We start from the raw sequence: 12,361 nt of genomic DNA on the forward strand, positions 1-12,361 counted from the left end.
TCCTGCTTTGCTTTTCCACCATTCAGAGATTTTTCCCTCATAACTGGGTGTGTGGAGAGCGGACCCTTCCCCAGGAGGTCAGCAGAGCTCGGCCTGGGTTTGTTCTCTTTAATGAAGGGCTGCTTGAAATAGTTCAGGGGTGAAGGGAGGAATGACACTGCCCTTCTCCCAGCCCGCTTCCAAGGTTGGCATCCTTGGCCTTGGATCCCACATGTGTGATTTGGGATCAGGAAAGTAACACCTTAGTGTGGAAAATAAGAAAAGATGGGCAAGAGCTCCATCAAAGCCAAGGAATGGCATTTATGGGAAGCCTGTGAGTCCATGGATAGGATTATATGGAGTTGTGAAATACATGTAGGAAACTAATTAAAGAGGGGATTAGCTGAGTGGAACAGGATTCCACAATAATTAATAGATGTGTTAAATATTTTGCTGCAATTGTGTCGTGGATGTGGTTGGCTGCCTTAAGACAAGTGTTCAGTCTGCTGTTGAGGACTGTATATTTTATATATCTGCCAGATTTGTTGTCAGTGCTGCTGAGGGGAACAGCTCGAGCTCTGGGAAACCTGAAAAGTAAAATATCAGTCACTGTCAGAGTGTGGGCCAGGTGACTGAGACAGAACCTGTCACTGGAGGTGGCATCACAGTTTTCTCAGGGCAGCCTTAGCTGGAGTAGTGAGTGAGTCTTGGGATGTGTTGGTGCTCATGCTATTGTGAAGGCTCTCTAATCCAGCCAGGATAATTCCCAAAAAGCAGGGCTGGGAGTGCAGGTGAGCAGAGGCAGGGCTTGCCAGGAAATCATTAGTTCCACATGAGCTGAATTAATGCATGGGAATAAAGTGGCACCTTGCCCATGACAGACACACAGCTGATCACCCAGAGGAGCCAGCTCAGAGCTGGCTTTGTCTTGAGCTACATCCCAAATCCAGCTGGAAACAGCTTGGAAGTTTTAGATGGGCTGCAAAACTAAATTGGGGAGGGAGTGGAGAAGAAAGGAATAACCTTAATTCTGAATTTGATGAATTTCAGGTGGTCTGTGATTCCTTAGAGGCCACGTGCTGGGATTGCTTTTAATGGGATTTATGTACTAATTCCTCTAAACCTCCCTCTCTCCTGAGGACCATGGCTCACATCCCCTGAGAACAGCTGTGTGTGTGCTTGGCCCGGGCACAGGGCCCTGTGAAATGGAGTTGTGGGCTGTGTTTCAGTCCATGCTGTCTCGCAGATCTGGGGAAGGGAGGTTCCCCCCGGTGTTTGTACCTTTGTACCTGTCCTTGGGACGCTTCCGGAGCAGATCCTCACTCCAGCAGAGCAGCCGAGTGTTAGGCTCAGAAATTAAAGTAATTATGTGATGTATGATGTCAGCAAGGTAATTCTTCAGATATCTGTGAGTGCTTGTCTTAGTTTTCATACCCTTTTATAAATTACAAAGGAGACAGATTTGATTAGAAGCTCAGGAATATTCTCCTTTAAGCTGCAGTCATCCCTAATGAAAGTAAACCTTCAGAGCTATTGTCATCAAAGCTTTGCACTGATACACTAATAAGCATTTGAAGTACATAGCAGAGTAATTTCCATGAGGAATGAGCCCACGGAGGGTCTGGACCGTGCTGTTTGCTCACAGAACTGGGGCTGTAATTAATGGCATTGCAGGCTCTGACAGCCTCACACCAGTTGGGCTGCCCGGCCCCTGGGGACCAGCTGCTGCTCTTGTTGCCATCAGGTTCTTTTTCCATCTTTTATGTGCAGTCACCAGCGTACCATTCAGATTAAAATGATTCCAGACAACTGGTGTGGGAGGTTTAGGTCTGGTGAAGTCACCCAAGATCAGACAGGTGGATATTCTTACTGCCTTTACTGGGAGAGATACTCGATCTGCCCCGAGGCTCTTGCAGTAATTTAAACCAGGGACAGGCAGCTCTGACTAATTAGAAATCTGGAAGAGACCACAAACTGCCTCAGAAAGCTCTGCTTTTAAGCAAGAAGATGACTTACCATCACTTCTGTGCTTGTTTCCCACTGTCCAAATGCAGCTCCTTGTGTACAAATAGGTTTTTCCAGGGCCTGTACTCATGGCATTGCTGTGACTCACACGGAGTTTTGGAACATGGCTTTTAATAGCTCATGTCCTGCATGAAAGTTTCTGTGCTGAACTATATTTAGTGTTTCTTCAAGCCACTTGGCAATGTGTAAGTCTTGAGCTGGAATTGGAGTGGTTGTAACATAATTATTACATTAAAGCAAGTTATGTTAAAATGCCTGTTATTGGATTGTTGTACAGAAGGAGCTGCCTCCGTTTATCTGTACAGGGAAAACCTGCTGGAAAGCAGTAACTTCTAGTAATACTTCATGGAAAAGGGGAATGGTCCAAGTTATTCTTTTTTTTTTTTTCCTGTTGAAGCATTATCCACTGATTCTGGTCTTTCTCAGAAGCATTCTGTGAATTATTACTTGAGGAAGTTCTTTTACTTCTTCATTTTTTGTTGTTAGTACTTTGAAACTAGCTTTTTTAAAGCATCCAGGGTGATGAAACAAGAGTGCACTCATCTCTATTAAGTCCAAAATACTTCCATCAATATAATATTAACCCTACAGTGCCATTTAATATCAAAGAAATTCTTCTTTAATGTTTTTCTAGTTCTTGTGTGGAGAAAAAAATAAAGGAGCATGACCCCAGTGTTTGAAAATTTCTGGCTCACCCAAACATCCTTTAAAAGAAGTTAAATTTGCTAAGTGTTATTTATTTGCAGTACTTGTTGTCTTTGGCAAAGATATTTGAAAAAGTGGTAAACAGCACTGAAATATGAAATATTTATGGCCAGGGCAAAGTCCTCTTTGTGCTTGGGCTTTAGGTTGGCATTTGTCTCCATCTGAGCGCTCATGAAAAGAAAAATCTCGTTTCAGTGTTTATAATCGTTATCTCAAGCATTTCCTGTTTATCTCCAAATGAAGTTCCAGGTCTCCTTAATTAGAAAATTGCATGAGATCTCTGGTTGGCAGCTGAATTCAGTGATGGGCTTAAAGTGCCCAGTGGATTGAATTAGGGGAGGTGTGTTCCTGAGCAGGGCAGGATTCGGGGCTGCAGGTCGGGCTCTGAGGGGAATGGAGGGTGTGTGAGTGCCAGAGCTCTGGGAAAACAGCCCAGGAATCACTGTCTGAAGAGACATCTGGGGGAGTTTGGCTGTTGGACACCCAGCTGCAAAGGGTCGGTGCCCCCGGGCGCTGCCAGGGTACTGTGGGCTCTGCAGAGGCACAAAACTTGGCAAAGTGGGGTTTCCATCCCAGAGGGAGCAAGGAAAGGGCTCAGCCACCCCATCAACACAGCTCAGCCTCGGCAGGGTCAACAAAGTCTCTCGGTATCAGTGTATTTATCTGTTTCCTGCACCCCTTGGGGAGCTCTGACACAATGTAATGGCTTGTGCAGCTCAGGAATTGGGTTTTTCTACCAGGACAAACTGCCAGTTATAGAAAAACATGTAGCTATTATGTGTTCAGTTTGGGGCTGCTGCTGGTGGGGAAACTTGGCACTGGCTGGGATGTTTGGAACTTTATTATCGCAGTCACAAACAGTATAAATCACAGATTACATAAATAATACCATAAATATAAATATATAGATACAGATTGGGCCCAGGCTATGGTCTAGATCAAATTTTGTGGGAGGGTCTGTTAATCCCATTGATTAATGTCCCTTTCAAATCAGATTGCTGAAGCCAAAGGAAAAATCACCTGAATTTGCCTAAGGTGAGGACTTTGGGGTGACTTTCTTCAGTTGTTCTGTGTTGGTGGAGGGCTGGGAGCTGGGCAGACCTGTGAGTCTGAACTGCTGCTCCTGCTGAGCTGCTGCATTGCTGTGCTGGAGCCCCTGGTAGGTGAGAGGTTCTGGCTCTGAACAGAAAACAAAGCACCGTGTTCTGGCCTAATTTTGGTGTTCCCTCTAAGTTTTGTGAAGGCAATCAGTTCACCAGGATCTCCTAATTCCTCAGGGACCAAGATGATCTCGTGTTTAAAGTCCAGGTCATTAAGAATCCTGAAGACTGGAAACTTGAGAAATTACGTTGTGGTTTTAAGAAACTTCTTTCTCTGCAGAACTCGTAGCCTTACAAGGGCAGCAACAGGTTTTAAATCAATGAGTAAGGATTTGCTCAGCCCTCAGTTTAAAAGCCTCCTCGCTTGTGATCCGCTTCCAGACCACATGAAAACCTGGGAATGCCTTTCCTGGGCTGCCCCTGCCGTGCCCACGTCCAGGAGCGGTGACGTGGGCAGGGTGTGGGGCTCAGGTATCCCGTGGGTGGCATTTCCCACCCGAGTCCTCACAGACCCAGCTCTGAGCAAGGGGTGGCTGCTGAGAGCACCAGGGCTTCCCAGTATCCCACCTAACCCTGCCCTCTGGCAGTGGGAAGCCATTCCCCCTTGTCCTGTCACTCCAGGCCCTTGTCCAAAGTCCCTCCCCATGTTTCTTATTGACCCCTTCAGGTACTGGAAGGCCACAGTTGGATCCCTCCGGAGCCTTCTCTTCAGAGAAGACCAAACAACAAACTAAATTTTATTGGCTTGAGGATACCTTAATAAAGTGTTGTGAATTCCAGGGAACCAGCTAAAGCCTGTTGGTCAGAAGAAAAAAGTTACATAATAACTTTGTGTCCGACTTATGTGTCAAGTGCTGAGTGGGCAGTGGGTAAAATAGTTGAGATTTTTGTGGCAGAAAAAGAAATTAAAAGATTCCAGACTCAGAGATTTGGGAAATATTAATTGTCCATTTGCTTATGTGTCCTCTTCTCCTTTGGCTCTGCTGCTGCTTGATGAAGCAGATGAGAGGACTGATAAAATATTCCCACACAGACACTGTGGGATCTGTTCTGCCTGGATCAGCTTGGCCTTCCTGTTTTGCTGGGGGGTCAGGACAGCATGACAAGGATAAAGAGAGAGTCTGTCTCAGGAAAGCACCATCTTACCTTGCCTTAAAATGCTGAATGAAGTGTCACTCTCCTGTGCAGGTGTTTCTCAGGGGGTCTGGGGAGGTTTTGAGGGTCCAGGGCAGCAGGAGGGTTGTGCCACCCCTGGCATGCTGAGCCTGTGACACAGCACGTAACCGGAGCCAGAGTCACCATTCCCAGGCAGACCTGCCCCACTGCCAGGGGGAAGCACAGGGAGCTGGAAGGGCAGGAAGGGACATTGTCCAGGGGGGTTAGGTGTGTCCAACGTGGAGGTTTTGGTGTCTGACATAACAGCAGGATAGGGGAGGTAAAAATACACCTGAATGTGCTTTAGTGGCAGCTGCTCAACTGCTCAACTCTGGAGGTGCCTTTTTTCCTCCTGATACTTATTCATGTAATCAAAATAATCCTCATCTCTGGGGATGAAGGTGTGATTCCTTGATTCTAACTTGATCTGATGGTGGATCTTCAGAACAAATAATTTTAATGTCAGGTTATGCCCACAGTCAAAATCTCGAAATAGTAATGATTTGATCAGCTAAAATAGCCAGAAGTGATGTAACAGGCTGTTTCAGCCTGATGCTGTAATGGGATACACTTGGAATTGATGGAAGCAAATGTATTTCTTAGACACTTGCATGGTATTTTTAGGTAATGATAATGGATCTGTGGCCAGAGCTGCTTTTCAGAGATCATTAAATTAGCAATGATGAAATGCCAAATAACAGGATCTTTTTAGGATGGGGTTAAATAACAAGTGTCTTAGTGTGTTAGATATGTTTTCTAATATTGTGCACAGTTTCCAAAAAGAAAGGGGTTATAATTTAAATGAAATAGCTCCATTATTTGGCATTTTAAATCTTTAAAACATCTTGTGGCCTTGAGCCTGACCTAAGGCAGCAGTTGGCCATGGCACAGCTCTGACCTGAAACCTGTGGGAGTTTAATTAAACACCAATTAAACTGGGGAAGGAAGTCTGATTTCAGTCATTCAGAACCCAGTGCCTTCACAGCAGTTGGTGGTGACAAAGGGAGGGATTTTAACAGATCACTCTGCTCGATTCCCTTGGGTTTTGGGGCTGTTGGATTGTTATAGGTACCAGTCTTGAAGGCTTAATTGGATCTTTGCTGACACTGTCGTGCCTCAAGCAGCACTGGGTGTCTGGACGAGGAAAAATAGGGAACTTTGGGGTATCGTTTTTAGCTGCAGCGTTGTTTTATTGGCTGAATTAGATCATTTTAATTAGATATTTCATCAGGAACTGCAGAGACAGGACAAGGAGTAATGGGTTCTAGCTGAAAGAGGGGAAATTTAGGTTGGATTTACAGAAGAAATTCTCCCCTGTGGGGGTGGGGAGGCCCTGGGACAGGTTGCCCAGAGAAGCTGTGGCTGCCCCTGGATCCCTGGAAGTGTCCAAGGCCAGGTTGGACGGGGCTTGGAGCAACCTGGGCTGGTGGAAGGTGTCCCTGCCCATGGCAGGGGTGGAACTGGATGAGCTTAAGGTTCCTTCCAACCCAAACCGTTCTGGGATTCTGTGATTTTTGTTTAAATTTATTCCTTAGACACCAAATAGCCCTAAAAGCTTTGGGTTTGTAGTCACTGTTCCATGGCTGATCCATAGGATAGCAGTTAATCGTGTGTCTTCTGCTTAGCCAGTGCTGCCTCTCACCAGGAAACGACTCCTGGGCCAGCTGGGTGAGGTCACAAATGCTTCTCTTAGTGAGGTGGAGCCTTTTTTCCCTGACAGGGATTGTTTTCTGGTGAAGTTAATTGCATTGCAGTGTGACAGGAACATCCTGGAGTGACTGCAGTGGAGTGAATCAAAGAGCCAAGGGGTCTGCAGGCACTGAGAGTGAGAAGGAGCAATAAAGGAGTTTTTTCCTTCTGTCTTGCAAGTTGTCCTGTGCTCGAGATAGCTGCACTGAGATTTTTGTATGCATAACCTCACTGGCTGTTTCTCAAGGTCCCAATGACATTTCCAGAGTGAAAATTAAAATTAATAAAAGGAAGAGTGGTAACTTGTACAGCTGAGTGTGGCACAGACAAGGCAGGGCAGTGCTGGGAGCTGTTAATTCTGTTGTACACACAGGTACACACATCCTGGGTGACACAGTGTTAAGGCTACAAAAAGCTACTTCAGCCAGTGAAGGAAAATGAAGTTCAAACATCATCCTTTTCTTAGAAGATAAATTGTCCCGTGGGCAGGTTTCAAAGTCACAGCTGGGACATGGCTGTGGAAAGTACAGCAGTTATTCAAATTCAGACTTTTGGCATCTATAATTTAATTAAAAAGCAGTTGTTAGGAAATGGCAATCCCCTGGTTAAAAGTTATGTTTTCGGTAGAAAATGGAGCTAGAAAGGTGGTGTTCTCACACGGAAAAATCAACGTGTGAGCTGACCTTGCAGCTTGTGTTTGGGCTGCCCTGCTGCAGGGGGATTTAACACGCAGATTAAGTGTTCTGAGCCGGTGTGTTTTATACGAGTGGCACAGCAGGATAAAGTAATCCTGGTTTTGTACCAGCAGGTCCGAGCGTGTGTTGAAGTGCAGGGTAATAAACGTCGATTAGTGGGAGGCTCGTGTTTCCCTCTCTGCAGTCCAGGGGCTGAGGTAACTTTCAGTTTGGTGCTGAGCTGCAGGAGCCTCGTGGCAGGGTGGGAATGGCCCAGTCTGCGCCTTGGACACGTTCGGGTGCTCTTGTGTTTGCTGTGTCTAAGCAACACAAAAACAGGCGGCTGAGTGCGGGCCGGGATCCCGGGAATGGGCTGAGTCGGCTGCGTGGGGGATGCCGGGCTCGGTCACACACTCGCCTTCCTGTCGGTGAAACATAATCAGGGGCTCAGCCATTAATTGTTAATCATGGCCACGCTCAGGAAATCAGTGCAGAGGCTCTGTTGTGAAATCATGGGCATAGGGAATAATCCCTGGTTTGTTACTAGCCTAGTAGTTGATTTTATGTAACTTCAGGTCCCTGAATTCCCTTGTAGTCTTTTTGCTGTTGTTTCAAAGCTTCCAGCTCGTTTTTGCAGCCTCACTTTCTATTCCTGCTTCATTGTTTTGCCTTCTCTGCGTTTCCTTGTTTTACTTCTTGTGCTGATTCAGTTTAGTTCCTTTTCCAAGGCTTTCTCTTGCCAGTTTTGTGAATCCCCAAACTTAAGAGACCTGGCTGGGCAGTACATTAAATAAGAGCAGCATTACCTTTGGTGAAATGGTAATTTCTGGACTAGAGATTTTTTGGCTCTCATGCAAAGTAACAACACGTGGCTGAAATCATTGAATCCCAGAGTGGTTTGGTTTGGAAAGGACCTTAAAGCCCATCCAGTCCCACCCCCTGCCATGGGCAGGGACACCTTCCACCAGCCCAGGTTGCTCCAAGCCCTGTCCAGCCTGGCCTTGGACACTTCCAGGGATGGGGCAGCCACAGCTTCTCTGGGCAACCTGTGCCAGGGCCTCACCACCTTCCCAGGGGAGAATTTCTTCCTAATACCTTATCTGTTCCTACCCTCTGTCAATTCAAAACCATTCCCCCTGGTCCTGTCAAAGTGCAAAAAACCAAACAAATGTGCAGAAGACGGCCACGACTTCTTTAGCAGTTCACTGAATTTTGTTCATTCTTGTAGTGCATATTTTTCCTATTCAGACATGTCTGTGCTGTAAAAAGTTTGTCTGTGCAAAAGGCAGTGCTGCTTCTTGGAGTCTTTTCCAGGGATTGACAATGCAGGACTTCTGGGTAAAGAAATCATAAAGTTTAAAAGTGTCCTGAGTTGGTGGCAATCCACCTGTTTTGTGGCTAAAGTGGAAAGTAAGGTCTTGTTTGGCAGTTCAGGAAATTTTTCAGGGTGTTTTGGTGAGGTTTTTTATTCTCAACAGTGGAGGAGTTCTCATGTCAGCAGGTGGTTTGCAAGGGGACTGGACTTTGCTTAAATGTAAAAGCTGCCAAACCCACGTGTAGAGGATCCATGAGCCGTCCTGTTATCCAGAGCCATCAGCTGCTGCCTTGGCTCTGGTCAGACCTACACCTGCATCAGGCTCTGCAGCACTGCCTGGATTTCTGCCCAGCCCTGATTCCTGAGCTGCCCTTCCACTTGTTCCCACTCCTCTGTGCTTGCACCTCTGGTCTCTGACTGGAAAATGGGTTTTATTCCAACCAGGTGAGTGTTGAGCCAGCTCAGTTTGAGCTGCTGACTGGTGGGGATGCTCATGCTGGGCCCAGGAGATGGAGCCAGGAGGAGGAAGGACACAGCCACTTCTGTCAGCAGCTCTGCCAGCTGATGTCACCTCGTGGCAATGGAATGTTGGCCCCAGGCTGCAGTTTCATGATCAGTTGAAGCTGATTTTGAGTAGCTGCTGTTGCTGAAAGGGACAGATTTCCCCTGTTCCTGCCCAGCCTGCTCCCACCTCCCACCTCCCCTGCCCTCGGGCTGGCCAAGGAGAGGGCCAAGACAACAGGGAACCAGTTTCTTTTGTTGCATGTGATTCCAGTCTGAGCTGCTGCTGATGCAGGAGGGGGGTGTGAGGACCTGCACCTGAAGTTTGGGGAAGGACTGCTGCAGGCAGGGCTCCTGAGGGGAGAAAGGTTGTAGGGAATTGTGTGAGGGGGAATCCAACACTTGCTCCTCACCGTGGGTGTGACGTGGTGGTGGCTGGAGCTGGCCCAGATCTGGGCTGTGAGGGCCAAGGTGAGCAGCCCTGGAGGGGCAGCCCAGGAGGGAGGTGACTGCAGGGTGATTTAGGGCTGCTGCTGCCCAGGCTACATTTCACCACTTCCCCTCAAGCTGTGCCCTGAGTGCTGCCAGAGCACAAAGCGACCGTTCTGGCAGCACCTCTGGTTGTCTTGGCACACAGGGGTTGTAAAATTGCATCTGAGATTAAGGAATAATTCAGTAATTATTTAAGTTACTTTCTGCTTGACTGTATCCTCTGTCAAAATTGTACCCAGCTAATTTTAGGTGAAATGATTTTGCATAAGTAAAAAGTTGTTGCCTGCTTGTAAGGGAAAGACCTAGTGTGAAAAGAAACTCTTTAATGTGAATAAATACCAGGCAGTTCAATATTAAAACCAGTTACTTGCCAAGACATGGTGTGGGGGTTTCTGTATGCATTCTTTAAATAAATTATATTAATAAACTGACATGTTTGGAAAGTTCAAGTTCTGTAGTAGAGTGTAACACGAGAAATGTTTATTGTAGTAGTTAAGGGGATAAAGCAAGGCATAGAAAGTACATTATGATATGATAAGCTTAGAAAGTTTCCAGTGTAGCTTAGCTTTGTCTCAGGTTCTTTAGGGTTTGTTATCACTAATTTATGACAGCTTGTCATAGGAGTTTTTACTTTGGGAAACAAAACACGAGACCACTGCTAGATTTCACCCTGCCTAGATTTGAGCAGTTAGAATGTTAATCCCCTGCAGCAGCACTTTGCCTTTCCTCCAGAAGTCATTAATACTTTCACAAATCAAATGTACTTTATTAAAGAAGTCACATTGTTATACTGGCCTGACAGACACTGGGAGAAGAGGTTTGGGGCTTTTCAAAGTCAAAAAGAATAAGAGGAGAGCTTCAATAGCTATGACTTTGCCCATGGTATGAAATAGCAGGTTAGCAATCAGGATCTGATTTGCTGGGACAGTATTTCACTGGAAGCACTGAATTGTAAATTGGTATTTATACCCAGAAGTTTACAAGCTATTGGACTGATTGGGCTGCTCTCTGAATCATCACATCCTTTCTCAAACCAAACTTTAAATGTGGTTCTGCATTTAAACCACAATTGTATTTTTGCCATATAGAAAGTTCAACTTAAATTCATCTCAAATTTGCAATGCTGTGGCTCAAAATTATCTGCCTAGGTTTGAAACACAGACTTAACTGTGTGAACAGTGATTTTGTTAAACTGCCCCTTATTTGGTGTAATACTCAGATCTAATATTGAAAGCACTGCGACGTGTGTTTTACAAGAAGGCTGTGCAGGGCCTCACTGCAGAGCCCGTCTCTGTGAGAGTGGCCCGAAAATAGGATTTGGCTTGAGCTGTGGTTGTTCTAAAGAGCTAAATTTACTGCCTCGCTCCAGAGAGGAGCCTTGGATCCATTTCACCAGGGCAGGAATTTCAGATCCACTAATGTGAACAGTCTGTCATGGGTTTCCCTGCACTGCCCAGGAACATTCCGCCTTCCTTCCAAGGTGATTATCCCCCTAAAGCTGCTCTGCCTTTCCTCAGAACTCCGTGCTGCCACATCCACGGCTGACATTACAGGCAGGATCAAAGCTGCAGCCTTTACTTTGAGTGACCAAGCACAGTTTGATGGGGAACTCTGGAGAAAATGAAGGAGGAAGACAAAGGAGCAGAAATCTTTATCCATTTCTTGAGGCCTGAACTGTAGTTTTGCAGCTCTGAGGTGTCTGGTGCCTTGGAGGTGATGCACCATTTTTAAAGCCATTCTAAAGGACTGGAAGGACAGAATTTGCAGCTGGTGGGTGAGCTCCAAAACAGCAGCCTTTGATGTGATTCTGAAGCATCTGTTGTCACCAGATTTACAGTGAAATCACTTTTAATACTTGTACAGAAGTTTATATTGTTAATCTGGGTAAAAAATGGGGGTAGGAGGCAAACCGAAAGTCATACTAGTGACTGGCTGTGTGTGGTGTTCCCTAAATACTAATACTGAAAGTAGTGACTGTCATCTGACAGTTTTCTCTGAGTTATTTTTAAACATTTTAAAGCCACTTCAAAATGTTGATACTTACCTTGGGTTGTGCTGGCTTCCTTTTGAAAATATTAGCACAAGGGCAAATGGGGAGGAGTGAGCTGGTGGTCCTGAAACACCTTGAAGCTGTATTTTCTATGAAGTTTGTCTTGGTGAGTGTTAAAAAAGCAAACCTTTTTGAAGGGCAATTGCCATCATTAATTCTGGATTCCTTGTTTTGGAACAGAGTTGCTGATTCTTCCATTTTTCCTGGCAGCAAGTCCTGCCTATTGTATGTGGAAAGCAAGGCAGGATGTGCTGCCAGCCCCGCGAAGGTGCTCCCAGTGTTACCTCACCAGCCAGCTGAGCTGGTTACTCCTGGTAACAAACACAGGCTTTGTTTGAGGAAAAACCACCCAGCAGGGAAGGCTGGCTTTACTTCTGTCTCCTGTGTCGAGTGGATGTCTCCTGCTTCCACTGAAACCTTTCCAGAGTTCGGGATCGGGGCCCTGTCGCTGCCCTCCCGTGGCATCACCTCTGCCAGCGCCACCGCCCAGCCGAGCGTGAGTCAAGGGTTCTGTTTCCACAGTGACATTTCAACTGAGTCACTTATTCTGCTGGGAATGGCCAAGGTTTTATGGCTCTTAGATCAGGTTTGCCCTTGTTCCTTCCTGGTTTGCCTTTCAGGAGTGTGGATTTCATGGAACCATGGAATGGCCCAGGTTTGAAGGGACCTTGAAGTT

The 12,361-nt window shown here is 46.2% G+C and overlaps 1 protein-coding gene across 6 annotated transcripts in view; it reads left to right on the forward strand.

The window, feature by feature from the left end:
• Window positions 1-12,361, forward strand: part of ARHGAP17 (Rho GTPase activating protein 17) — a 42,646-nt gene that overhangs the window by 2,064 nt on the left and 28,221 nt on the right. The gene's annotated exons all lie outside the window — the stretch shown is intronic.

This window comes from Lepidothrix coronata, unplaced genomic scaffold (assembly GCF_001604755.1).
Source record: "Lepidothrix coronata isolate B3197 unplaced genomic scaffold, Lepidothrix_coronata-1.0 Scaffold101, whole genome shotgun sequence".
In the NCBI taxonomy this organism is placed as follows: Eukaryota; Metazoa; Chordata; class Aves; order Passeriformes; family Pipridae; genus Lepidothrix; species Lepidothrix coronata.